Below are 26,512 nucleotides of genomic sequence, written 5' to 3' on the forward strand. Positions count from 1 at the left end.
CTGATGGGAAATAAACCATTAATTGAAACTGCCACATGAATTAGACATGTCAATTTTGGGCTCGGTTTTGACCTTCTGCTGAAGTCTATTTATCTTTCTGAAGGGTGTATTGAATCAGCGCAAATTGCAAGTGGCACGGAATAAACTAATTTGCTTTTTAATTTCCAAATCACAGGCAGAATGATTTGGAAAAACGGGGGCGCGTTCTGATTTCAGATGATGGCTCTTCCATCTGTTTTCTCAGACTGGAGTGATTTTTTAGCACTGCTTAATGCAGGTGAAGAGAAGAAAAGAGCTGTCTGCCAATTGATGTGGAAATTGCCTTGATCATAAGTGAAAAAGCACAAAGCACATATAGGTTGAACAGAGAGGAAGAAAAGAAAGAGAGAGAGAGAAAGAAAGAAAGAAATAAAGGGAAAGTTTGGTTATAATTGAAGCCCTGGAATAAAAAAGCAATTGTTCACCTGCAGAAATGGGGAGTGTTTTAATAATTAAAGGAGAGAAGGATTTTTTTTTTTCCGCGCACATTCTCGTACGTGGATGACAGCCAGTGGTAGAGTGTAACTGTGCGTCCACACCGAACGCGACGCGAGCGACAAAGCAGCCGGAAGTCATTCATTTTCAATGAGAGCGAGCGACACTGGGCGACGGGCAGCGACGCGGCGCGGCGCGACGCGAAGCGGGCGGTTTGAGCGATGCGAGAGAGTTGACGAGAGCTCAACTTTATGCAAATGAGCAGTGACGCGCGGCGGCGACTACCAATCAGAAACAGATTCTCATATGTCCGGTGTCCGGCCTGAAATCGCTGATCTGATTTTCTGTTCCTACTGAAGATTTATTCCGCTCGCAAAATGGAGGTTTTGAGAGGGGTTTAGTATTTATGTAGTACAGTTTCCCTCCATTTGTTTCGTTTTTTGAGGGAACACTGCTTATTGGTTAAAAGAAATCAACAGATTCAGTGCCAGCTTTTTGTGTTCAGAGCAGAGGGCTTACCTCATTCGTTGAAAGCCAGGTTTAACACATTTTACATTAATAAATGTTTTAACACATAAGGAGATTAATAGATAATCATTTTTATGCATATGACGTGCATTTTAAATAATGCGAAACGTTTGTACGAGTGTATAATGTTTTAGAATTGTGTAGACAGGCTGTTTCTGTATTCTTGCTGTCTGAGTGCCTGTGTTTGGAAACGCCCACCAGCGACAGCTCGTTGAGTGAGACACGCCCCCAAGCGACTCATCGCCTGCTGCACGAGCGACACAGAGCGATTTTATCGCGTTCGGTGTGGACGTACAGTAAGTGTGCCAGAAGGTGAGTGCGAGAGAGCCTCATAAAAGATAACTTGCTCTTATATTGGGCCAAAGAGCTCATTTGCGTCCGCAATCAATTTACACCACGCTTATCATCCCCGTCACAATTTGCCGGCCGTTTTGGCGATCAATGGAGTCGCTTAGCCTGTCAAGGCCGTGTCAGAGATCGCGTGTTCTGATCCAAACAGGCAGCTTTGCTGTCATAGTTAGGTTTAAAAAAACTTTCTCTTAAAAGTCTGAGAAACTTAGACTTTAAACTAATGATGGTCTGTCTTTCAACTAGGAAAAACCCAGCAATATGATAGATATCATGCATATTACAGGGGTTACAATTTAATATACTGCAATATATACAGCTCTGGAAAAAAATAAGACATCACTTAAAAATGATGAGTTTCTTTGATTTTACCAAATTAAAAATATTTTGAAACATAATCAAGAGGAAGATAAATGATCACAAGCTACCAAAACAATCTAAACTGCTTGAATTTGTGCACCAGGATTGGCATAAAGTAAAAAAATTCAAAAGCAGTGTGTAAGACTGGTGGAGAAGAACATGCCAAGATGCATGAAAACTGTGATTAAAAACCTGAGTTATACCACCAAATATTGATTTCTGAAGTCTTAAAACTTTATAAATATTAATAATTTGTTGAATAACTATGAAAGCTCTGCATCCTTTTTCTTATTTTAGCCATTTCTCATTTTCTGCAAATAAGCGACAATATTTTATTCTTTTTTGGAATATGGGAGAAATGTTGTCTGTAGTTTATAGAATAAAACAACCATGTTCATTTTACTCAAACATATACCTATAAATATCAAAATCAGAGAAACTGATTCAAAAACTAAAGAGGTCTGTATTGTGATACTGTAAGCAAGTCTATTGTGATTATAATATTTGTTTCATCAGATTGTCAAACTGTCATAGTTCAAAAAGGGTTAAGCAAATATTAAAATACTGATGTAATCTCGTGCTGTCAAAATAAGTGACATAATATTGTTTTTAATATATTTTTAAAGTTATTAAAAGATACTATTGTCACTATATGACTCCATGGAGGGGGACACAAAGCTCAGTTTATACAGTAAAGAAACTCAGTTTATACAGTTTATACCCCCAAAAAAATGGTATATGATTGGAGGTGTCCATCATTTATTAAAAACATCAATGTAAAACATGAAATTTATTGTAATATTGATGTAAGGTCACGTCGCCCAGAACTACTATTAATTAAAAGTTAAAACTGTGTTTTAAAGAATCTATACAGTATTTCAAAACATAGTATAATTATTTTTTCTTTTAAATTAAGTTAGCTATTTGAAGGCTCTCAGTTGCTCTCAGTGTATTGTGTTCTTATATATAATGATATGAATCCATAATAATATCTTTATTCCTACAGTTCATTCAGTACATTAACAAGAAGCACGAAGAAAGATGCAAATAAGCACAAGGAACATAACGACCTACACACGAAGTGGCATAAAAATACTTCACCTATAGAGTCACTGCAGTCCAGTAATTGCAAACACAGCGCAGCGGCGCATGCTTATACATGCTCATATTTCACATATCAGCTGCCAAGTTGTTGTCTTAGATAAAAAACAAGAAGTTTAATGACTTTCACTGAAGCTGAACACAGGAGGAGGAGGGGGGGATGAGGAGAAAAAGGGGGGGGGGGGGGTGGAAGAGAAAAGCAAAACAACTTGAAAATTGACTTGATGTATTCCTGATCTTGTAATTAAAGTATCTCCCTTCTGGCCTTGTTATATTCAGATGAAGTTTGACTTTGTGTCTTAAGGATATATTTTCCCTCATTAAATTCCGATGCAGATAGCTCTTCTCCTTCAGCTCATTACTGTGCGTCCGGATGGGATTCAGGTCACAAGTCTAACTGGAGGAAGCATCTGTCTGTCTGTCTGTCTGTCAGTTGGTCTGTCCGCTAGTATGCAAAGCTTTTAGTGCTACGAATGCTCAGCATGAATTCTAGCTATAGATAGAGGCCTTTTGTGTGTGTCATTGAGATCCACTGTGTTTCTAGGAATCTAGATTTAGGCCAATTAGGTTTTGTGGTTTTTTTTTTTTTTACATTTCTTCACAGTTTTCTTTAGTAATGTGACTGTAAATGTGCAGCACGAATGTAATTAGGCAACAATGGCAGAGGGTGAGATTGGCTGTTCCCACAAATGGAGATATTGTGAACACATTAGCGTTCTAAAGTCCTAAATTTCCTTTTGTACCTATAAAGTATCTATCCAATCCATTTATCTTATCATTCAGCCACCAGCTAATTAGACAGTTAGCTATTTAGGTAGCTAAGTGTAAGTTATGCCCACATCACTGGCACTGGCAGTAGGGCTGCAACTAATGCTTATTTTGGTAGTCGACTAATCTGATTATTTTTTCGGTTATTTCTGCCTTGTCCTCCATCTCTAAAAACAATAAAAACAAATAGAAAAACAATAGAAACAGCTTAACATGACATTTAAAATGCATTTAAATGTCTGGATGTTGTTTAAATGTAGAAGGTGCTAATATTTAGTGAGTACATATGTAATAATGTTGTGTTTGGGCACTTTTTGAGACACAAACAGAAAAATTGAGTGTCATTTTTGTGAGTGAGCCATTTACCCATCTTCCATTGTGCTTCTGTCCCCAGCACTTGTAATGTAATGCAGTACTGTTACAAACTAAATTGAAATGTAGTCAACAAAATTAAATAATCAGTATTGTCGATTTTATCGACTAATCGGTGCAGCCCTAACTGGCAGCAGCAGTGCAACAGACAGCAATGAAGGAAATCTACATTAGCGTATCCATGTGCAAATGCATGTTGTTTCAGGAATTCAGATTCGTTTACATTACAGACAGATACAGGCCACTTCAATTCTATGTGCGAGTGTGAACCCTCAATATAGCCAAATCCAGTCAAAAATAAAAAGAGTAAAAAATGTATCAATGTGGAAAGAGTTTATTCTGTATTAAGTCATTTTGGAGCATATTCTGTACTGTGTGCACAGATCTCACAGAAAACACAGATGTTTTCATTTTCACAGAATCATCATGTGTTTCCTCTTGAGAAAATGTCAGCAAAAACACTCCTTCTACAACTATATACAGTATGGCAACTGGCTTAGCATTAGCTAATCAGCTAACAAAAAAAAACCTTCAGAATCTTCCTTATGCTGAAAATCCTGTTTAGCATGATTTGTTTCTGTTGTTACTGTACAGAATATTTGTTGTTTTAGTTCAGCTTACTTAGCTACAGTCAGCTGATTGTGCAATAATGATAGGCCAGTATTGGTACACTGATAACCCTTTTATGAAACAATACAGCTCTGGAAAGATTTAGAGACCACATAAAACAATGAGTTTCTTTGATTTTACCAAATTAAAAGCCTCTGGAATATAATCAAGAGGAAGGCAGATGATCACAAGCCATCAAACCAAGCTGAACTGCTTTTGCACCAGGAAAGGCGTAAAGTTATCCAAAAGCAGTGTGTAAGACTGGTGGCGGAGAACATGCCAAGATTAAAAACTAGAGTTATTGATTTAAACCACCAAATTTTGATTCATGAACTCTTAAAACGTTTTGAATATGAACCTGTTTTCTTTGCATTATTCGAGGTCTGAAAGCTCTGTGTCTTTTTTGTTATTTCCGCCATTTCTCATTTTCTTCAAATAAATGCTCTAAATTACAATATTTTTATTTGAAATTTGAGAGAAACGTTGTCCAAGGTTTATAGAATAAAACAACAATGTTCATTGTACTCAAACATATACCAGTAAATAGCATTGATTTAGAAACTGAAGTGGTCTCTTAATTTTTTCCCAGAGCTGATTATTTAAGTTAATTTATGTGCCATTGTAGTAATAGTTTAAATATTTTTCCCCTTTTAACAGTCTGCTTTCTGTGTATGTAGGCAGTGTTATTGGTGTATTATTGGTCATTGTGCAAATGGCTAAAATATTGTTTAATATACAAAATTTAAGTTTATTCCTATGCAAACAAACAAGCGAGAAAACACAATGAGAAATACAATATCAGGTCAGAAAAAAAATCTTCAGATCTTGTCCATTTATTGTATAATTGATAACATATTTATTGTGACAGGCCTATAGTATTGTAATCACAGTGTTATAGAAAAGTGTTTTTTTAGTGTATTTGAGTGTTTGTGTGTGAACAATAGGTGAGCATTGTGGATTTCTCAGGTTGTTTGGAGCACACCCTTCTGAACTATCAGAGGAAGCTGGGTGAGAGGTGTAATCTAACACCAGGGTGGATCTGTGGCTATAAGACTAACAAGGGGCTGATTCAGGAGTCTAGTCGTTTGCGTGCGCTGTTTGAGAACGCAGCTGCCGGAGGACAGCAATATATCTGAGAGTCTTCTCGTTCACAGAGAACAAGATGTACCTGCACAATTACTCCTCCAGCCCCCGAACAATGGCACCTAACAGCCTGCCTGTCAAACTGTGTGGACAAGTACGCAGGGAGGAGGGGCTTTTCTCTCTTAGTTATGTGAGATGATATTAATGTAGCCTGACAGTGCTGGCAATATGGTGGAGGAATAAATCTGAATATTTATTTGCCTTGCATGGTTTATTAAAGAAGCGTTTTTATGTTTGGCCTGTCAGTCATGCGATACCTGCTCACTGTTGGATACCTCGACTGCTCACAACATCAGGGTGAAAAAGAGATTGCACTTTCAGCCCAACAGCTATTAGAATGTGAAAAAATGGGAATTTTATACAAATCATCCACTACTGTGATATTCCTTCTCCAAACGTCACACATCAATTATTAATGGATTAAATTTTAAAATTCAGTTGAATACATTGAGTTTGAATGTAAAATCCACACATCTAAAACACACAAAGTGAGGGAACTGTTCTTCTCTGATCAAAACCGCTTATTATTTATTATCCACATTTGTCTCTTGTTATGGTGTCAGTGTCAGGCCGATCAGGTGGGCAGTCATTAACTTATAACATGTAGCACTGTTTACATTTATTGAGTACAGATAGGCTGTGATTGACATTGTGATTAACAGCCTAAATGAAAGGAGCGAGCCAGAAGGTAACACAGACATGACAGTAGGGGTGTGCCATATCGTGTCGTATGCAATAATATCGCCAAGATGTTTATATATCGTGAAAAATATTATACCTTAAAATATCGTGCAATATCGCACACTCATAATTATCACATCAGGATACTACATTTTTGCTGTTTTTTTTTTTTTTTAGCAAAAAACTAAAAAAATGTACACTGTTCTCATTTTCCATTATATATATATATTCTAAAGACAGATTATATCTGTGCTGTATCATTTATTTGACTTTAATCTGGATATATGGAAATATTTGAAGTGCATTATTAGTATCGTGACATTCTGGATCATTGATTATTGACTTCTGTTACAAATCTGATAAAAATTAAATTAAATAAGTAAATATTTATTTTGTTGCATTAGTATATTCTTGAATTTTTTACAATGTTTTTTCATATCGCTAAGAGTTCATTTATGAAAAAAAAAAAAAAACATGAAATATCATGATATTATTTCAGGGTCATATCGCCCACCCCTACATGATGGCACCAAGAAACACCGATATCCATACAGTCCACTGTAAGCAAACCTAAGTAATCACATGCAACAAACAGGCAAAGAAACAAATGAATGATTCTTTGACTTGCCATTGTTTTATGTACAGTCTTTGCCTTTATGAGAAAAGAACCTTTAAAGAACCCCTTTTTAAAAAGGTGTACTCATAATTTACATGTATTAATCTGTTAAACATATTAATTCCAGAAATCAACTGTCTTCTATGGAACTAAAAAGGCTTATTGTATATTTTAAAAGGTTTTAAGTCATTAACTCATTAATTTGGGCGAAGGGGTGTACATCTCTCAATGTCTCTCAGCTGGTAAATGTTTTAAGAATTTATTTAGGCCAAAAAATGAAATGAGAGCAGGCTATGTTGAACGTTATTCTAACTGATTAATATCTATACGCACATTTCACAGTCAGTGTGGCTGAACTGCTGCTTTAGATCGCAGATGCTTGTAGATGCATTGATGGATTTTTTACCCCCTGCTGTTTGTGCTTTCATGCGAGTACTATATATCTGTCCCGTCAGTCCGTTCGTCCGTCCTTCCATCCCTCATCCAACCCATTCAACTGTCCATTCAAACATCCATCCATTTCTGTCTCTCTCTTCCATATTTCATATTTCTTTCAGTCCTCCATCTCTTTCCAGCCATCAGTATGGGTCAGGCAGGATCAGCTGGAAGTAGGGCAGACGGCGAGATTGTGAACTCGGTAGCTTCTGAATCTTCTGCGTTGAGCCCGATTGACCGGAGCTTCGCACATGTTTATTCCATTCCGTCTCATGCCGTATCCCCGCTTTGATTTGTGGTGAAGGCCCTATTTGCTTTAAACTGGCCGGCCAGTTGCCCATCATCATCATCATCATCATCATCATCTGCAGCAGCAGCAACAGAAGTAAAAGAGATGGCAGTAATTCATCTACCGTAACTGTATTTGGCGTGGGGCCTCTCGCTGGATTCTGTCTGAATACGCGGAGGAATGTTTCGGGCTCCCTGTCGTGCTTGGGGGACGCTGGCAGAGCCTGCCAATTAAATGACATTCACGTCAAAAAAAGAAGGGAGGAAAAAAAAAAGAGAAAAGGCTTCAATGCTGCATTTGATTTGGAACAGAGGGATCTGTGTGATTTTCATTTTCGTATGTCCTGGAAATGGCAGGCCGCGGAACGTTCGTGCTGACACAGGCAGGAGGCTAATGCGAGAGAGGGCGAAAGAGAGAAAAAACAGATGACATGTTAGCACTCACAGCCAAGGTAATATATTCTGCACTAAATACAAATTATGTTGCTACATGCGGATCGCGAGCGGGAAATCGTGTCCTATATTCGGGCTGCGTATAACCAAACACATTATTATGCAGATACTCTACACATATTTCTTTATGTCTGAAATTATAATATTTCAGCTGCGGAAGCGGCTCTTTCTGCGTTCTGCTACAAAACAGATTGCGGGCTCGTCGTGCGAAGACAGCGCAGCGTTGCAGTTCAGTGAAGTACAAATGAAGTACACACTTGAAGTCGTAGTGTGGTTATAGTCAGCATCCAAACTAAACAGTCTTTTATTTTGAGAAACAATCATTTTTTTACTTTATTTTAAAGTGTCGGTAAAGCTGCGCCAGGTCTCTCTGTTCACATTTCCTGTAATAAATTTGTTTTGATTATTGGCAGGCCCATTTGCAAATGTACTGGGTTTATTTATTGTCCATTATAACCCACTGATCTGCTCATATCGTTATTCCCCGTATGACTACACTGTGGCTCAGTGCCAGCGTTTCTAAATCTGCTGAGGGACTGATGTGGAAAAAGTCTGTCAGGTTGCTAATAATGGCTTTTTTTTCATCTTCCAGTAGAAACAGTATGAGCTATAATCTTTGTTATTCATTACTGAGTTTCAAGGCATTTGTTTTTTTTGTTTTTTTTTTAGCTTTGCTCCATTTTTTTTCTGGCTCTTCCAGCAGGCTCAGACCCAAGCCTGGAGATAGCAGTCATGCCAGCTCATCACTCAGAACAATGTGCATGTCTCCCAGCTCTGACCTTTGAGGAAATGAATACTTTTATTGTCTGTCCATTAACTGAGTCTGAAACAACAGTCAAGTTATTGACATGACTCCCTCTCCTCCCCTTATTTTTGAACATGAAAATAGCCTCCAAAACAGCGAGGAAACTCCCTGCAAGCTTCTTGAAGGTTACTAACATGGAAAATCATTTATCTGACGACTTTATTACATTTTCCCCTCACCCCCTCCCTCCTTAACAGCTGCATTTTAAAACCAGGGAAATTCAATTAAATGTTAATACCTCAGTGTCCTGTTATAGTAAGTAGCCCACCACCTCCAGGCAGCCCATTGTGGAATTATGCATTTGAACCCGAGGGGGTCGGCTCTGTTTGTCAGAAAAGTACAATGCAGCTTTTTTTTTATGGTATTGCAGTGCCAAACCCCATTCAGTCAGGATGACTAATCCTGACTGTTATTATTGCCAGCCAATCACTCACTGCACGTTGGGCATGCGGTCGGGGGTGGCAGTTGCGAAACTCAGGAAGTCTTGCTTTAAATATTAAACGTCTTGGAATTTGCACACTCTGTTCTTCTAGGGCCAATTATCATCGTATTTGGCAGGAGATTCCTAGTTGCATCCAGAGTGCCAGCTCACTTTAGTTTAGTCATAAAATACTATGTACATATACACATAAAATGTTGAATTATTTACTAATCAGATTTACACATTTCTGCTCCTGCTTCATCTTAATATCAGTTTTGCCATCGCAGATAAAATAAAATGTTTTGGCAAAATAAAATGTTTTATATTAATACAGTAATGCACACGTATAGTTAATGTGCTTTATTGTATTGAATTTATCATACTGAAAAATATACCAAAATAATCTACAAAGATTCTGGCACATTTGTTTAATGCCCCCTCGCCCCCATTATGTTAATTAATCTAATAAAATACACTAGAAAATTGCTCTGAGATCTGAGATCTGCATAAAAATGCATTTAATTATAGATTTGAAAGGAGGAAGGGTGCTTCTAACATAACATTCTAAGAAAGAGTCTCCCCTCCCCTATGTTGTTGTTTGCCCAACCCATAAAATATGTTCTTTTTTAAATCAATTTATGATCCAATCAGAACTAAGATAAAGTTATAACACTTTTTAAATAAAAATTAAATAGAAAGTTGTTTTTACAGGTTTTTTTCATATTCATACTGTCTGTCTTTCATCAACATACTTAACAGAACTAACAGTGGGTGAGAAAACTTAATCTGTATTAATAATCACTATAAACAACCAGGTTTTATTTAGTCTAATCCTAAATGTATGTAGAATTGATGTTGATTTTCTATGGGCTTTTAAAACTGCAGAGAGAACTGAGCGTCTATCTTTAACTTGCACTGCAGGTGGCAATCATCAGGGGTCCAAGCACTGTTGTCTTTAATGGAGGCAGTAGAGCAGAAATGATGGGCATGTTTTGAGACTGGCCTTATTTATGTTAGATGTGGGCTCTCAAAAAGAGGTTCTTGAACTTGACCTGAATTTGCATAGCTGTTAAACTCAATTAACGTAATAATTCCACAGCAATTACCACTGAATTTCAGTGTGAGAATAGACCAGACTTTTCTTTCTTTTTTTTGTTTTGGTTAATTTTAGATTTATCCCATTTTTTTCTCAAATTTTACAAGTCCAGTTACCCAACCTACTCATTAGGACTCCCCCTATCACTAGTGATGCCCTAACATCAGAAGGGTCAGCCATTGTCTTTTTTTGAACTGCTGCTGATGCAGCATTGCCGAGTAGCATCACAGCACGCTTGAAGCAAAGCGCAGCGACTCGATTCAGATACATCAGCTCACAGATGCCTTGTGCTGATCGACATCACCCTTTGGAATGATGGGAGAGAGCGTCTCTACCATCTACCCACCCAAAGAGAGAGCCAGGACAATTGTGCTCTCTCAGGGCTCCGGCAGCTGATAACAAACAACATGAACGGGATTCGAACCAGCGATCTCCTGATCATAATGGTAGCACTTTAGACCGCTGGACCACTCAGAGCCCCTAGACTAGATTGCTCCTAGGAACAATTGTGCTGGATAGACCCATTCAGATAACAAAGTATTGCCAACAGAATTAAAGAATTGAGCTGTGGATCAGTAGAACTGTATGTGTTCTATTAAATAATGGTGCTCCACCCAATATTTTTGGAGTGGGGGATGAGTTGGGATGGTAATCATCCAACGTCCTGAATTCACTAGCGCTTTTGTCACTGAATGCAATCAGATCGTCACACCAGAGTTCCAAAATGTAGTAGAAAGCATTTCCTGTGCTACAGAGACAGCTAATTCAAGCAGGATAAACTCTTTTTAATACCTATGATTTCAGACCGAACAATAAATGAACGACTGCATATCGTGAAGCAGGAGCTTTACAACAGCCTTGCTCGCTGTGGATTTTTATTCATATCCACTTGAGTTTTACATTCAGATGATGCTGAAGGCCTGATAAACTGAATCAGTTGCTACATTCAGAGTTCATTAAGTGGTAAAAGGAAGAGGCTCTAACTGAGTGTTGCTATAGAATATGCTTGCAAACCAGCAAAGCAATCAAATGTTGTCAAAAGAGCCTAAACGAACATCTTTTAGTGTGTTTTTCTTTTATCTCTCTTTTTTATGTGCTTAGGGGCTCCCTCCCTCTTTCCCCCAGTGACAGGCGTCAGGTTGATTTGTAATCCCTGACGGGGGAAGGCACAGGGAGCAGTGTGTGTTCAAAGTGGTGACAAATTTCCCACCGTGCCCGCCTCACCTAACGCCACCCTGCCCGGAAAAGCTCTCTGGGCCACATTTATCTAGTCAGCTGTGCTCTGGCTGCTCTCTCTCTTATTGCCATGACTGAACACAGTTCTGAGACTGTGGCCCTGCAGTTTGCAGCCAATCAGGGCTTTGCTAGCCTTCACCGCTTGTCAGCTTGACCTTTGGCCCTGGCCTGTGAGCGTTGGGGCCAGTGACATAATGAATAACAGCTATTCATGATCAATGTGGCCGCCCTCATTCTTCTGCTTCAATACATTTATGCTCCATGTGGGTAAATAAATACAGCTGAACCAGTAGTGGATAATTGTAGTATGTACCTATATACTGACAATACATTATATTATATTAAACTAATTGGTATAGTGCTTTTTACATGAGAAACATGAGAACTGAACTCCTGGAACTTCTGCTGCTGCTCCTTGCTATATAAGTAACTATAGCCCTTTTAAATATATTAATACTGTAGCTTGAAGGATAATATTAATGCACACTGAACTGAATGTGTTTGTTGTCTGGAGAACCAAGGGAATTTTGATAAACTGATAAACAGCTGCTTAAATACTTAAATGCTTCTAATGGCTTCAATTAGAATATATTGTAAATTGATATTAAACTTGTGTCTTACTTGTGCAATATAATATTTGAGAACATCTCTTTTGAATACTTACACATATGTATTTATAGTGTTTATAGAACTTTTTAAAATATTAATTTTAAAAAGGAAGCCGTGTTAAAGTTTTGTTGGTGTATCTCTTTTTAAAGTCTATTGTTCAGTCCTCAGTTGTCTTTCTGCAAATGCAGTCTGATTTCTTCATATATTGTGTATTTTTGTGGGACAAAGTAAACCCAATAGTAATCAGAGCCTTAATGTTTTATTTCATATGTACTCCTATCAAAACATTAAGTCACAGACCTATATTTAAGCTTAGTTGTGCCAAAAAAAGAATAAATAATAATAATAAAAATACTGATAATATTTGCAATTGTACACAATCACATCAACAAAATATTTGGATAGAAACCTTGCTACAGTTTAAAAATCTTATCATTTTACTCTTCTAACAATGGAGGGGCAGACAGCTGCAGTTTTTTTCAACAAGCTTTTTTAAGACAAATAAATAATGGAGAATAGTATTTAGTATTTTAAACAATCAATACCTAGTACCTCTCAACAGGACTTAGGTCTTTACTCAGCAGTTCTTTAACTCTGCTTGATATATATTTTTATATAATTCGTTGTGAACTGATTCTGGGTATGAGAAAATACTTCGGAACACAATAATTACATAATATGCTTATTTAGGAAAAAATAAAGCCTCACTATTGTGATGACGATAAAAAATTCTAAATAAATAATATTAGTTGAGAATCTTGTAACATATGGTGACGGGTGTTTGCCAGACTGAGGTCACTCCACACTTCATACTTCATCTCCCTGCTTCTTTTTGTTCTTCTTCTTCTTTATTATCCTGCTTTGTAGCTACAGAACAGAAAGGGATGGATTTGCTTGGATTGTCTTTGATCAGACTCAGCAAGTGAGAAATTAAAAATAAAAATCAAGCGCTGCCTGTCTGTTCTGTTTATTTTCTCAAAGCTGAGGAACAGCAGCAGGCCACTGGAGGCAGCAGGAAAATCCTTTAGTGTGCGTGTTCTTTCTTTTTTTTTTTTTTTTTTTGCTTTTGTTTAGTATGTTTGACAGCCCCTGCAATTATGAACGATTTCTTCTTTGGGCAGTAATTGAAAAGGCCTTGTCTAGCAGTAAGTGTGGCTCAAGAAATCGACACAATGGCGCATTGATAGCGTACTATCTTCTTATCCCCTCCTGGCATCTAATCCACTCCTTTGTGTCGTGTTCTAAATGCTTTTTAATTGGTTTCATCGAGTAATGCCGTTTTTGCCTGCCATTCTCTCAGCGCAGTGTAAACTGTAATCATTTTCTCCCACTCGCGTGTTAAAATACAGAGAGCTGTCATCGTGCGGCGCAAGGCTTGCCAGCGAACGCAGCTTTCCATTTTACCAAAGCTCTCGTCTTTGTAGCTTTTTGTTTGACACCTGCGTCCTGAGTTAATACATATTTAAATTGCTTATTAAAAGCCGCGCAGAAAAACAAATATTTGTGAGGTGCAGTGCAATCGCAGGCCGCAGAACGACATGCTAGCTTTTTAAAGCTTGGCCTCGCTTTGGATTAAGCCTGAGATCATATCAGCTCAATATGGGCCACACGTAAAGATTCATTACCGGAACATAATAACGCTGCTGTTCACCAGTGTATTTGCAATTAGGTCAACTTAGCCTTTGGTGAAGTTGCTACATTAAAGTGTATTTAACAGGCTATCACTGAAATAAGGTCAGTTCTTCATTGAAGTAACAGAGATGTGGAACGAGAAAATAATCTGTCTTAAGGATGTGTGTCCCATGGGCTCCTCACGTTTCAAAGTGCTTTTGAAGTGAGCGGCTATGAAACGATGTTCCGCGTTAGTGACTTTTAAACAATTCATAGCAGTTTGCCGGAGAGCTTGTTCAAACGCAATCAAAAATACATACCATTCCCGTGACTCGCATTCATATCCTGTGAAGCAGCAGTGCTGCCAATCTGTTGTGTGCCCGGCGTAAATGTGCTTATTGTGTTTCATGAAAGATGCATTTTCTAGAAAACAAGTCACTTGTTTCATTTTAGGGCCTGTCTGGGGACCTAGAAAGCAGTGGGAATCTTCAAATAGATGTGTGGTGACTTTGCTTTGAACATGGACATCCCATAACAGTGGTTTTATTGCCTCAACTCAACCTGAAACAAATCTGTTTTTTTTACAGGCAGATGGAAAGTACAGCTTTCATCTTATTTTCAGTTTCATTATCACTTACTCAAAATCAAGCTAATTCATCATATTCACTGACTAAATATTCCCACTTAGTTACAGCTTTATCTCTGTGACTCAAAGCTTCCAACTCAACCTTCTAAAAATGACTTGAAACTCAAAAGTCACTCATTTCTACCTTCTTGTATCTGTGACACCGTAGCTTGAAATTCCTGCCCAGTTCCGACTTTTGTCAGTATAGCTCAAAATTCCTGCAAGAATTCCTTCTGCTCAGTTCCAGCTTCTTTAACATACTTAACATGTTTCTTCTCTAAAACAAACTAGGTTTATTATTGTAACTCAAATATTATTGTATTATTGTAACTCAAATTCCTGCTCAGATACAAGCAGCACCTGTATTAGTCACCTAATTGTATTAGGAACAAAATTCCAGCTTAGTTCCAGCTGTGTTATAACTGTGTTATATATAGCTGTGTTATTTTTACCATGAGATGGGTTTTATTACTGCAAGTCACGATTGCATGAAAATAACTCAACATTTCATCCTCATTACAAATTTATCACTATAACTCAAAGTTTCATTCCCATTACAGATTTATCACTATAACTCAAAATTTCATTCCCATTACAGATTTATCACTGTAACTCAAAATTTCATCCCCATTACAAATTATTAGTGTAACTTAACATTCCAGCTCCATGCCAACTTTATTACGATAACTCAAAATGTAACCCCCATTACAGCTCTATCACTGTAACTCAACATTTCAGCTCTATTACTGATTTATGGCTGTAACTCGGGGATAAAGCAGTAGCAGTGCTCCGTAGAGGTCAGTGCTGTATTTTTCCTGCAGGCTGAGCTCAAAGAGAATGCTCGCTTCACAGTAAAAACACAAGCCTCAGAGTTCACTCGTATAAAATCGCCTTGGGTTATTAAAGCTACGGTTACTTAACTCACATCTCTTGAACAATGGGACGACCCAAGGCAATTAGTTCCCTTGAAACATTTGAGCAAGCAAAACTTCTCACGCTCTCTAGCGCTGAAGAAGAAAATCCAGCTGCTGTTACTGTGTTTTATACTGTGTGTTAGGGATGTGCCATAGCGTATTGTCTGCAATAATATCGACAACGATTTTAAAATATCGCAAATATACCCTTAAATATTGTGATATTATTTTAGGGCCTTATTGCCCACCTACTGTGTATACAGGTTTACTGTGTTCCACACTGTTAGAAGTACAAGTTCCTGGAGGAACTTTCAGGGATACTTCGGTTTAAAACCCCTGTGGAGAAATCCCTTAAAGTAAAAAAAAAGTTTTACAAGAGTTTATGTTTTAAGTTTTTAGTTTTCAGATTCTAAAATACCTTAAGAGTTTCTTCCACAGGTTCTCAATACTATAATTTTAACAGTGTACAAATTATTAAAATTATTTTTATTTAAGTGAACTCGGGGTGGGCGATATGGCCCTTAAATAATATCACAATATGTAATTTTTTTTTAACAATAATGATACTCTTGGCAATATGAGAAAACACTTAATTACAAAAAATATTTAACAAAAATGAAATGTGTGATTTATTCATCTTATTGCATATTATATAATATGGCACACCCCTAAAAAATAAGAATTTTATCAGATTATCAGATTTGTAATAGAAGTCAATGATCCAGAATTTCGTGATACTAATAATGCACTCCATATATCTCCATATATCTAGGATTAACGTAAAATAAATGATACTGAACAGATATAATCTGTCTATAGTAGAAATATCATGGGATATGAGAACAGTGTGAATTTTTCTTTTGCTGAAACCAGCAAAAATGTAGTACCCTGATGTGATATGGCACGATATTTCAGGGTATAATATTGTCCACAATATTAAAAAAGTGTACAATACGATATGGCACACCCCCATAGTGAACTTAGAATTCTTAGTTTTTTAAGCTCTCTTCCTGAGGCCTGTTCTGTCTCCTGTTACGATAACTATTGCTATGCAACGTTTGTAATTTGCTTATCAGTGATACAGGCATGTAGATGTGAAGCTGGCATCGCTTTAGCTCTTGAAACTGAAACTCTGGCTTGTTTCAGTGAAGCTCTACAGACTCATACTTCTGGAGCTTTAAGGCCATTCCAATAAAATATCAGCAGGTAACATAAATCAGGAGGAAAGTGTTTTACATGGACATCAGGGGGATAGTGTGGAACTACTTGACTCAGGGCAATTGGAGGCTGGAATAGGGACAAAGACGTTGAGGTTGAAAAAAGATTCGCGTTACGGAGGTGTGTGCTGCGCCGGGACCCGCGCTGCCGCCCGTGTGCGTCTCCAGCGACCCGAGCGATCTGTTAGGCTCAGATCTTCCACTGTTGCTCTTGGCACTCGAAACGCAGTCACACAAATTTTAACAAGCGGGCGTGCGCATTTCTCGGTAATTGAGCTCAGGAACAAACTCTGGGCTGAGGCGTCCACTTTAAGATTTTTGGCGACACATTATTGCGAAGAGAATACGCGCCCAGCGGAAGGCGAATTAGAGTCATTTGAATGTGAAAAGCTTGGTATATGTAGGTAACGTGAGAACGTGGCAGGGTGAGTGGGCTGACGGCTGGTGGCTCCATACCTGGAAGCTAAAGAGAATAAAACAGCTTGAGAGGACTGATGGCCTGCTGATTGCTGTATCTTACCTTTGTGTGGTGGGTGACACTGGCAGAGGACAAGCCACCAGTAGAAGCAGGAGAAAGAACAGTCTTAAGTATTTAATTTCCCACAGATCCATAAAAAAGCCGTCATCCCCAAAATATTTGGTGGTTTCCAAGTCAGAAACTGGCTAATGAGGATTATAGTGGATAGCATGTTAAGAATGTGTATGGATCATTTGTGTAAGAGTGGTTTGGATTCTGTACAGAGTACAGCCTTTTTAATAAATGATACCATAGAGACATCGTGATTAAAGGAGCAGCATGGCGACTTCTTTTCAACAATTTAATCTTGGTCTGTTTGCTGAGTCAGCAAAATAACATATAGAATCGTATGTTTATTAATGTAAAATCCTATTGTATCGTGTTGTATATCGTAATTTTTAAACATATAGCAAAATCTTAGTTTAACAAAACATATGACTCAGATGTGTGTTAGACTTATTAAGTGGTTTGAGCTGTCAGAGTTAGAGTATCCCAACAGTTTTAAATGTTTTTTTTTTTTTTTTTTTATGTAACGTAGTGCTGGGCTAGTGGGTGCTGCTCTAGTGTACGAGAGGGAAAAGTTAAGGCACTGTGGAGATACAGCTCACTAATTAATGCTAGCCAGTTAGCATAGCAAGCTAACACACTGGAAGCTCAGCTCTGTGAAGTCTCACTCTGTCCTGCTTGGAGATAAATAAAAACAGCACTTTGTCTGAGGAGCTTCGGCTGCTGTTTCTCACTGCATGAGTGTTTTTTATCCGAGTTAAATAGAAAAACAACAGCAAACGGCAATTATTCACTCAGAAAAGAGACCCTTTTAAATATATTAATACTGTAGCTTGAAGGATAATTTTTATGCACACTGACTTGATTTATTTTTAAATGGAGAAAGAAGGGAATTGTGGCTGATTTTAATACTTTAATGCCTCTAATGGCTTTGTAATTTTAATATTAAACTTGTGTCTTACTTGCGCAATAGAGCGTTTGAGAAATATATCTTTTAAACATTTAAACAATACATATTTTAGGTCTGTTTTAAGTGTTTATTGAACTATTTTAAATATTTAGATTTGAAAAGAAAGCTGTGTTAAAGTTATAGGCGTATCTCTTTTTAAGGTCTATTGTTTACATTCCTCAGCTGTTTTTCTGCTAATAAAGTCTGATGTTTTTATATATTTTGTCATTTTGTGGGACAAAGGGAACCCTATACTAATCAAAGCCTTAATTTGAACCCTTAGTGTTTATATTATATCTACTCCTAACAGTAGAGTAAGTTATAAACCTATATAAATGTAATAGGTAATGCAGTAATGCAAAAAAAATATATATATATAAATATAAAAATAATATATATATATATAAATAAATATACCGTGATGTACCATGAAACCATGATATACATATTTAATCATAATGCCCAGCACTAATGTAACGTAACACCTGCTCTTATCTAGAGGTAATCCTGATACTCAACATGCCATGTGTGGCCAGGTGTAAACAGGGTCATAGTGCTGCGTATGCGTATTTGTTTATATAGATATAAAACCAGTTTGGCCTACTTTACAATACGTCTGGGCTAGTCTGGTGTCGTCTGACTGCGCAGATTAGCACTTCTGTGAATAGCCTGTGATATCATGCGTTTGGCCTTCAAGCCAGTGAACTATAAACTGTTAAAATTCTATCCTGTTAATGACCCAACCAGGGTGTGGTGGTTCGAGCCGTTTGCCAAATGAATAGAAACAATGTTATTCGGCCCTGGCAAAGGCTGTGCTTGATTTGTGTGTAGTAATTAAATAATTGGTAAAAGATTAATTGTACCTAGATAAGCTGTGATAAATCTTCAAGGATATTTTGTTTTTGTTGTTTATGACAAATAAAAAAGAGAATTTAATTAGAATTTTTCTCCCCTGCCTCACAGCACTGCTTATAACTCGCTAATAACATGCAGTCACGCAGACACCCCAAGTTACAGGGCGCAGACACTCCTTAAACACATCGGGGGCATTGATTCATGGGTTTATGACCGAAGTGTAATTGTGTTAGCCATTATTGACGAGAAGTCTTCCATTAGAACAGTTGCTGTGGCAATGACACACATTTCCCCCTCCGCTGTGTGCTGCGGCGTGTTAGTATCAATAATAACACATGCCAATAACCTCAGCATCAGCGCTCGCCTGTTTTAATAGGCTCCCGTAACCAGGACATCTAATAAGCAGCTTCAGCCAGGGATACGTTTCACTCTCTTGTCTTGTTCTCTCTCTCTTTCTCTCTCTCTCTCTCTCTCCTGCTCTCTCTCGCTCTCCTCAGCCCTGTGCTGGAATTGATATTTTGACCTGCACATTTCAAACAGACAGGTAACTATTAAAGCTCGTTTGTCAAGCCTGATTCATTCGGCAGCAGGAACGCACTGGGCCGGGAGGGGCGAGGCTATACTGGAATGCATCTCATCACCTCTGTTTGACTTGCTGGGAATCCACCAGGCCGTTTAAAGAGGCTTTGAAGCTTCTGCATGTACATTAGCGGCTGATGCGCACTGGAAGTTGTTTTTCTTAAACGTTAGTCACTGCACCCGGGCAGATGTTGGGGAGGGGGGTGGGCGGTGGCGGGGGCGGTTGTGGTGGTGACTGGAGCCTATACAGAACAACGTCTTAGCAAGCACTCAGGTTTCCCTTCAGGATAATCAAAAGGCTCTTTTGATGTTGCTGGCATCCATCACCATTCAGATATTTATAATTGTGGGAGGGTCCTGAGGAAGAAAGCTCGAGCTGGAAAGGTAACAGTCCCGACAAGTGATTTGGAGTGACGACTCTGTAAACTTCCATGACAAGCTCGGGCAGGTACGAGAGCTAAAGCTGTACACAGACATTGTTAGACTGTTAAATGTTTATCTGGGTCATGTCTGCTTTCATTTACTATATACATTTATATGTCTTTATTATAGAGATTTTTTTTAGCTAAGTGGTGATATAATTAACATAATTATTAATATCATCAAGCTGCTAAACTAATATAATAACACTAGTACTAGACATGGTATTTATTGTCTGTGCAACTTAAAATAGTGCACTTGCACTATTGCCCCATGTCCTTTACTGTGCCAGAGATTTAGCATAACAGTGTTTTTTGGGTTGGGCAATTGGCATTTTTTAAATTGAGATAAAACTGAAAAAGAACACAAAAAGATACCTGTTTCCAAGTACCAGCTGCAAAATGTTATGTATTTTAACAGAAAATTAAAAAAACAAAGTCAATACAATTCCATACAGTGGGAAGGATCCATCATAGTATTAGACAGCTCTGGAAAAAATAAGAGACCACATCAGTTTCTAAATCAGTTTCTCTTATTGTGCTATTTATAGGTATATGATTGAGTAAAATTAACATTATTATTTTATGCTGAAATAATAAAACAACAGATCCAGAGCTTTCAGACCTCAAATAATGTAACAAGTGCATATTCATAAAGTTTTAAGAGTTCCAAAATCAATATTTTGATTTTGATTTTTTTAGATTTTTAATTCTCCTCCACCAGTCTTACACACTGCTTTTGGATAACTTTATACCACCCCTGGTGCAAAAATTCAAGCAGTTCAGCTTGGTTTGATGGCTTGTGATCATCCATCTTCCTCTTGATTATATTCCAGAGGTTTTTAATTTGGTAAAATCAAAGAAACTCATCATTTTTAAATGGTCTTTTATTTTGTTGCAGAGCTGTACATACTACTTTACCTAAAACCTGTACCTAAAATTCCCTTTCAGAATTCTATCTTCTTTTTAGACTGATATTGTACCTCCCTGATCCTACCTCCAAAAACTATATAGGACGAAATAACATGAATTATTAAAATTCAGAGGCGTTTTATCACATACGTCCAGGTTTTCATGTTTAATTGGCCCTCTTTGGCAGGGGTGCAGAGTGGAGAGGTGTTATGTAAATATATTCCCACAGAGGGCCATTTGACATTTTGTGGAGCACTTGAGCTGTAAACGAGGAGAACATTGCCGTAGTTAAAGAGACAGAGTCCCTAACCAGGGATCTGCTGAGGCGTGCAGGGCTTAGTCGTGCAGATTCGGAGGCTTGATTTTGCGACCAATCAGTGCCTACCTGCACCCCTCCTTTCCTGCTCAACCCCACCCCTCCTTCTCCATATCCTCCACCTCATGACAAGGGCCCCTTGTCAAGGGTATTAAAGGAAAATTGCATAATGCGATTTCCAGTGCTCTCTAATGATAGTGCAACCCTCACCAATTAAATAGGAAAGAGATAAGAATGCCTTTCTTTGGGAAAGGTTAGATTTTATGAGCGAAGTGACTGTGTGGCAGGGGAGCAGCGTTTGCTGCTTCTTCTTCTTCTTCCTCTTTTTTTTCTTCTCTGGTCTCTGCTGTGGCCCGGAGCGAAATCTAATCAAGAAAATGTTCGCAGGATCCCTGGGCGATTAACACCGGCCGGGGTGGCCCATAAAAAGCTGGACATTTTGAGACCGACGTCAGCTGTGCTAATTGCAAGTGAAAAGGAGAGTAAAAGAGGCTAGACAAGGGAGGGAGGGACGGAGAGGGAGATAGTGCTAATGCACTAAAGAGTGAGAGAGTCTCATGTCAAACTGTATTTTATTATTTTTTAAGTTAAAGCAGCAGTATTTAAGATTTTTAAGATTAAGTTAAAAGCAGTAGTATTCCTGAGTGGAGAGGGGACAACATATTATACTTATGTGATTTGTCATCCCTGCAAAGCCAAACATATTCATTTTAAAAACAGAATGGTCTGGATGGTCGTCCAGGACCTATTTCTGGCCATTACAGCTTTTGCAGGTTACCTGAGCAACTGATGTGCTGCTAACAGTGCTGATACAAGAGCTACTGCAAACATGGCGACACATTCTTGTCCTCTGCTCTGTGTCTCCTGTCTGTCTCTGTGATTTTCCTGCCCTCCTGTTTGTGTATTTACCTCTCCTAAAAACCAGTGCTCCCACCTGTGTTCATTTGTAGCTCTGCCCCCTCATTACCTGTCCCCAGGTGTTTCTTGTTTTCTGTTCTCCCCATGTGTATTTTATCTTGTGGTTTTAGTTTTAGTTTTGGTTCATTGTTTGTTTGTTTTCTACTTTTGTAAATAAATTACTTGCGATGGCGTCCACTCTCCGCGTTCTCTCCTTGCTGCACCCTGACACATGGAGAAATCAGAACAGCAAACTCATCCGCTCTGAAAAGAACCTGCACCACAATGTATGTTTTAAACATACTTTTCCACATGCTCTGTGCAATTACGCATTCTCACCAAAAACATATTGTTGCTGTCCAATGAAAAACATGTATTTACTGATAATTTGAACCTACAAACTGTCCTTTACACTGTGCCAAAACTTCCTGATGAACAGACCAAAAGAAATACTTAAAAATGACCTGAAATATACTCTTTTTACATTGACTTCCATTGAAGGTTTAGAAGGTTTTTTCTCTCCTGTAAAGTTGCTGTTTTGGATTTTAGCAGTAAAGGGGGGGCTATGCTTGTTCTGAATGGACACTTCTGTGTACACAATGTGAAAGTCACTTACCGCTCAGTCAGTCCATTGGTAGCACTTACTTAAGGATATGTTGTTTTGCGTTTGTGTCCATCCGCAGTCATTATGAGAGAGATGGAAAACGAATAGAAGAGAATATGTGCTCTGCTCAGTGGATAAGTGTAATAGAGCAATAAAACTCCATGAAAAGGATAAGCAAATAAATCAGAGCTTCAGACTTTAGCTTTTTTCCATCTATCAGGCACAGAAGAGCAACAGCACTCGTGTGCATTTGAAGTTCAGCTAGAGGCTCACAGCAGCCTGCTTCCTGTTGCTTTTGCATCCTCCTTTTTTCTAAAAAACATTAAAAAGAACAATCTGATCGTCCATAAAAACATTGTTGAAAGGTTCCGACATCTTGTTCTCCAGACTGCCTGGTAGACTCTACAGCAGGGGTGTCAAACTCATTTTGGCCGAGGGCCACATTGGCATATTGGCTGTCCTCTGAGGGCCAAATGTAACTTATAAATGTAATAAAATTTAACCAGATGTAATATAAAATGAATGTAATTACTCCTTAATGTTAAATAACTCTCAATATATGATTTATTCAATCAAATATTACAGTTGCATGGAAAAAGTGTTTGCTTGTTGCTCTATTAACATAAATCCTTTTAATTTGTCATGTTATAAAATCCAAAAACTCCATCAATCAAGAACCAAACTATTCAAGTGAATAGAAATGACATAAAATACAAGTTATATTAACTTTGATCAAAACGTTTGATACTGAAATAAGGCTTAATAAATATAAAATCAAAAATTGTGAGCTGTTAAGAACATGTGACAGATCAGTTCCTCATCCAACCACTAGTGGGAGCTGCAGCAGCAGCAGCACAAGCCCGCAGTCTTTACTGAGTCAGAGCTACAGCCCAGCCACGGGCTACAGGACTCAGCTGAGCCAGTCTGGAGCGTTTTTAAAATTTTAAGTTCTTCCGTGTATGAAATAAAGGTTTTAACCCCAATAACTGGATAATACTGCTCTCTACAGTTCATCTTTCAGCCCAAGCAGCTAACAGCAGCAGTTTAGAGCAGCCGTCACGGAGTCACTGCTCGGATTACATTATAAACAGGTCAGTTAGCGCGCTGATAACCTCATGATGTTTATAACTACGAGTTTAGTGAACACATCACGGCTGCAAGGTTAGACTGTTGAAGGCTACTGAAGACTATTAAAGTCTATTGGAGGTTATCGAAAGGGTTATTGGGGGAAAAAATCAGTAAAGGCTGGTTAGATAAGTGATTCACGTCCTCGTCCTTTGCTGTGGTGAAACTGCGACTAGCGCTGTCACAGTGATGTTTATTAACATCATTAAAACAGATTTTGTCAGCTATTGTCTTATAAATATTTACACAGAACTTATATCTCTCCTAAAAAGCGTTTATTTTGGTCAGTAACACTCTTCGTAACACAAAATGCATACCGGTCTTTCGCCTTGAAGCACAGCCGTCCGTCTGCATCAACTTTTCTTTTTCTGGACATTATGGGATAAACATTTGTATGTCTCAATTCCACCCGCGAATTTACGCCTTCCCTCCGGCAGGGTTTCCACATCAATGACTACACAGTAAGCCGTAACTTCGAGGGTAATACAATCGACAAGCATTGTGGGAAATGTAGTTTTTGATAAAAGAACGCTTCTGACCTATTTATTATAGACACTAAGATTTTACAAGCTCTCGCTGGCCACATAAAAGGACGTGGCGGGCCACATTTGGCCCGCGGGCCTTGTGTTTGACACATGTGCTCTACAGGATGTGGATAGAATACTGCTGCTTAATATACTGTGCACTATATTAAAAACATGTTGAAGAATCAATAATGAGAAGGGAAAAAGAGATTGACCAGCATTTTTTTTTAAACCCTTGAACACCTGAAGGTGGGATTGATCAGGATGCTTAATGCACAGCAACAAAATTGTTGTTGTATTTTTGTTGCATTACTCAGCATGGTCATTGCAATGTGTGCAAGTGCAATATTGACATCACACATTCCTGTATTTTTAATGTAGCAATATATGTCACAAATAAAAAAGAAAAAGAGTCAGCTGTCATGTTATTATTACTGTTTGTCCAATGTTAAAATCAACGTAAAATAACTTACGATATATTATTGTGCAATAATTATGTAATTTATAATATAAATTTCAACTATAATCTTCTTTCTCTAGTATTAAGCATTTAAAAACATTGTTTTCATTAGTTTGACATTGCACATGTGCACATCATGATAACAATTGCCAAAATATTGTAGAGCTGGGTATTGGTAGGAACCTGGCAATATAATTTGTATTTTGATAGAGGGTGTAACAATTTAATATAATGTGATATATTGTGATTACCTTTAGAAAGAGAGTATTTTATTTTATTTTTTAAATTCTTTTTTGGGAATAATGTCAAAGAACTTACTGTGTTTATACCTTCAGTTTTGTCTATTGCCCTTGCATTATTTCCCCCATGTTTGTAATTGATTACTGCTCTGGAGTCTTAGCCTAATAGCCTAGTTTTACTGTACAACCCTGTAGGAGTATAATTACAGCATTAAACTGAATTGAATTTAATTGTATTTAATAATATACAACACATATTATATAATATGCATACAGTTTGAGAAAAATAACAGTTTAGTTGTTACATAATCAGAACACATGGGATCTGAAGAAAAGTACAACACTGCTAAGGGTTTGAACACAACAGTAAATAAACCACTTATGACACCAGGCTTGTCATAGGAACTGAAACTGTTTATTATAAATCAACACTTTGATTTTTGAGAATTGATAAAGTACTGCAGAACAGGTTATTAACCACATTTCCTACACCCCTGATATATTATTATTATCTTAATCGTGATAACAATGTTAAAATGTTTTGTGACCATTATTGTAAAGCCTTAATTGTCACTGTAATAACAATATAACAATATACTTTCCTGAATACATTAATAATTCCGTCATATGATGCAGAGTTTCAGACCTTAAATAATGCAAAGAAAACAAGTTCACATTCGTAGTTTTAAGTTTTAAGTTCAGAAATCAATATTTGGTGGAATAACCCTGTTTTCATCACAGTTTTCATGCATCTTGGCTTGTTCTCCTCCACCAGTCTTACACTGCTGCTTTTGGATAACATTATGCCACTCCTGGTGCAAAAATTCAAGCAGTTCAGCTTGGTTTGATGGTCTGTGAATCCATCTTCCTCTTGATTATATTTATTTATTATATTATAGAAACTCATCATTTGACACCAGGCATGACATTACTCACATTTCCTACACCCCTGATATATTATTATTATTATCTTAATCCATCTCAACAACATGGCTCATCCAGACTATTCTCTTGTGTCCACCTGGCCGTGCATCAGGCTTCCCCTGCTTTTGCCTTTTGACTGGGGCGACAGATGTAAACTTACTTTTGACTACGTTAAGTGGATCATGTTTTACGGCTCCCCAGCAGCCTGTTCTAAGCTGTCTGCTATGTCCGCAAAACTGTGGAGCGCTCCAGTCTAGGGAGATCCACTTGCTGAGCTGAGCGGAGCTGAGCTGAGCTTTTTGCAACTTGTGTGGTGTGTGATTACCAGAGTCTGTATTCTGAGCTTGCAGGGATTTAGGACTGCATACTGTCAGGAGTACAATTATTATTATTCCTTTTTTACATGTAAAAAATGATGTTGTTTTTCTGTAATGTCTTTCGACACAGCCTAGGGAAGTCGTGATGGAAGAATAAGG

General features: G+C 37.8%; 1 protein-coding gene across 1 annotated transcript in view; it reads left to right on the plus strand.

The window, feature by feature from the left end:
• The window catches only part of arid5b (AT-rich interaction domain 5B), a 135,702-nt gene that overhangs the window by 21,621 nt on the left and 87,569 nt on the right, over nucleotides 1–26,512 (plus strand). The gene's annotated exons all lie outside the window — the stretch shown is intronic.

Source organism: Astyanax mexicanus, chromosome 15 (genome assembly GCF_023375975.1).
Source record: "Astyanax mexicanus isolate ESR-SI-001 chromosome 15, AstMex3_surface, whole genome shotgun sequence".
Taxonomy (NCBI): Eukaryota; Metazoa; Chordata; class Actinopteri; order Characiformes; family Acestrorhamphidae; genus Astyanax; species Astyanax mexicanus.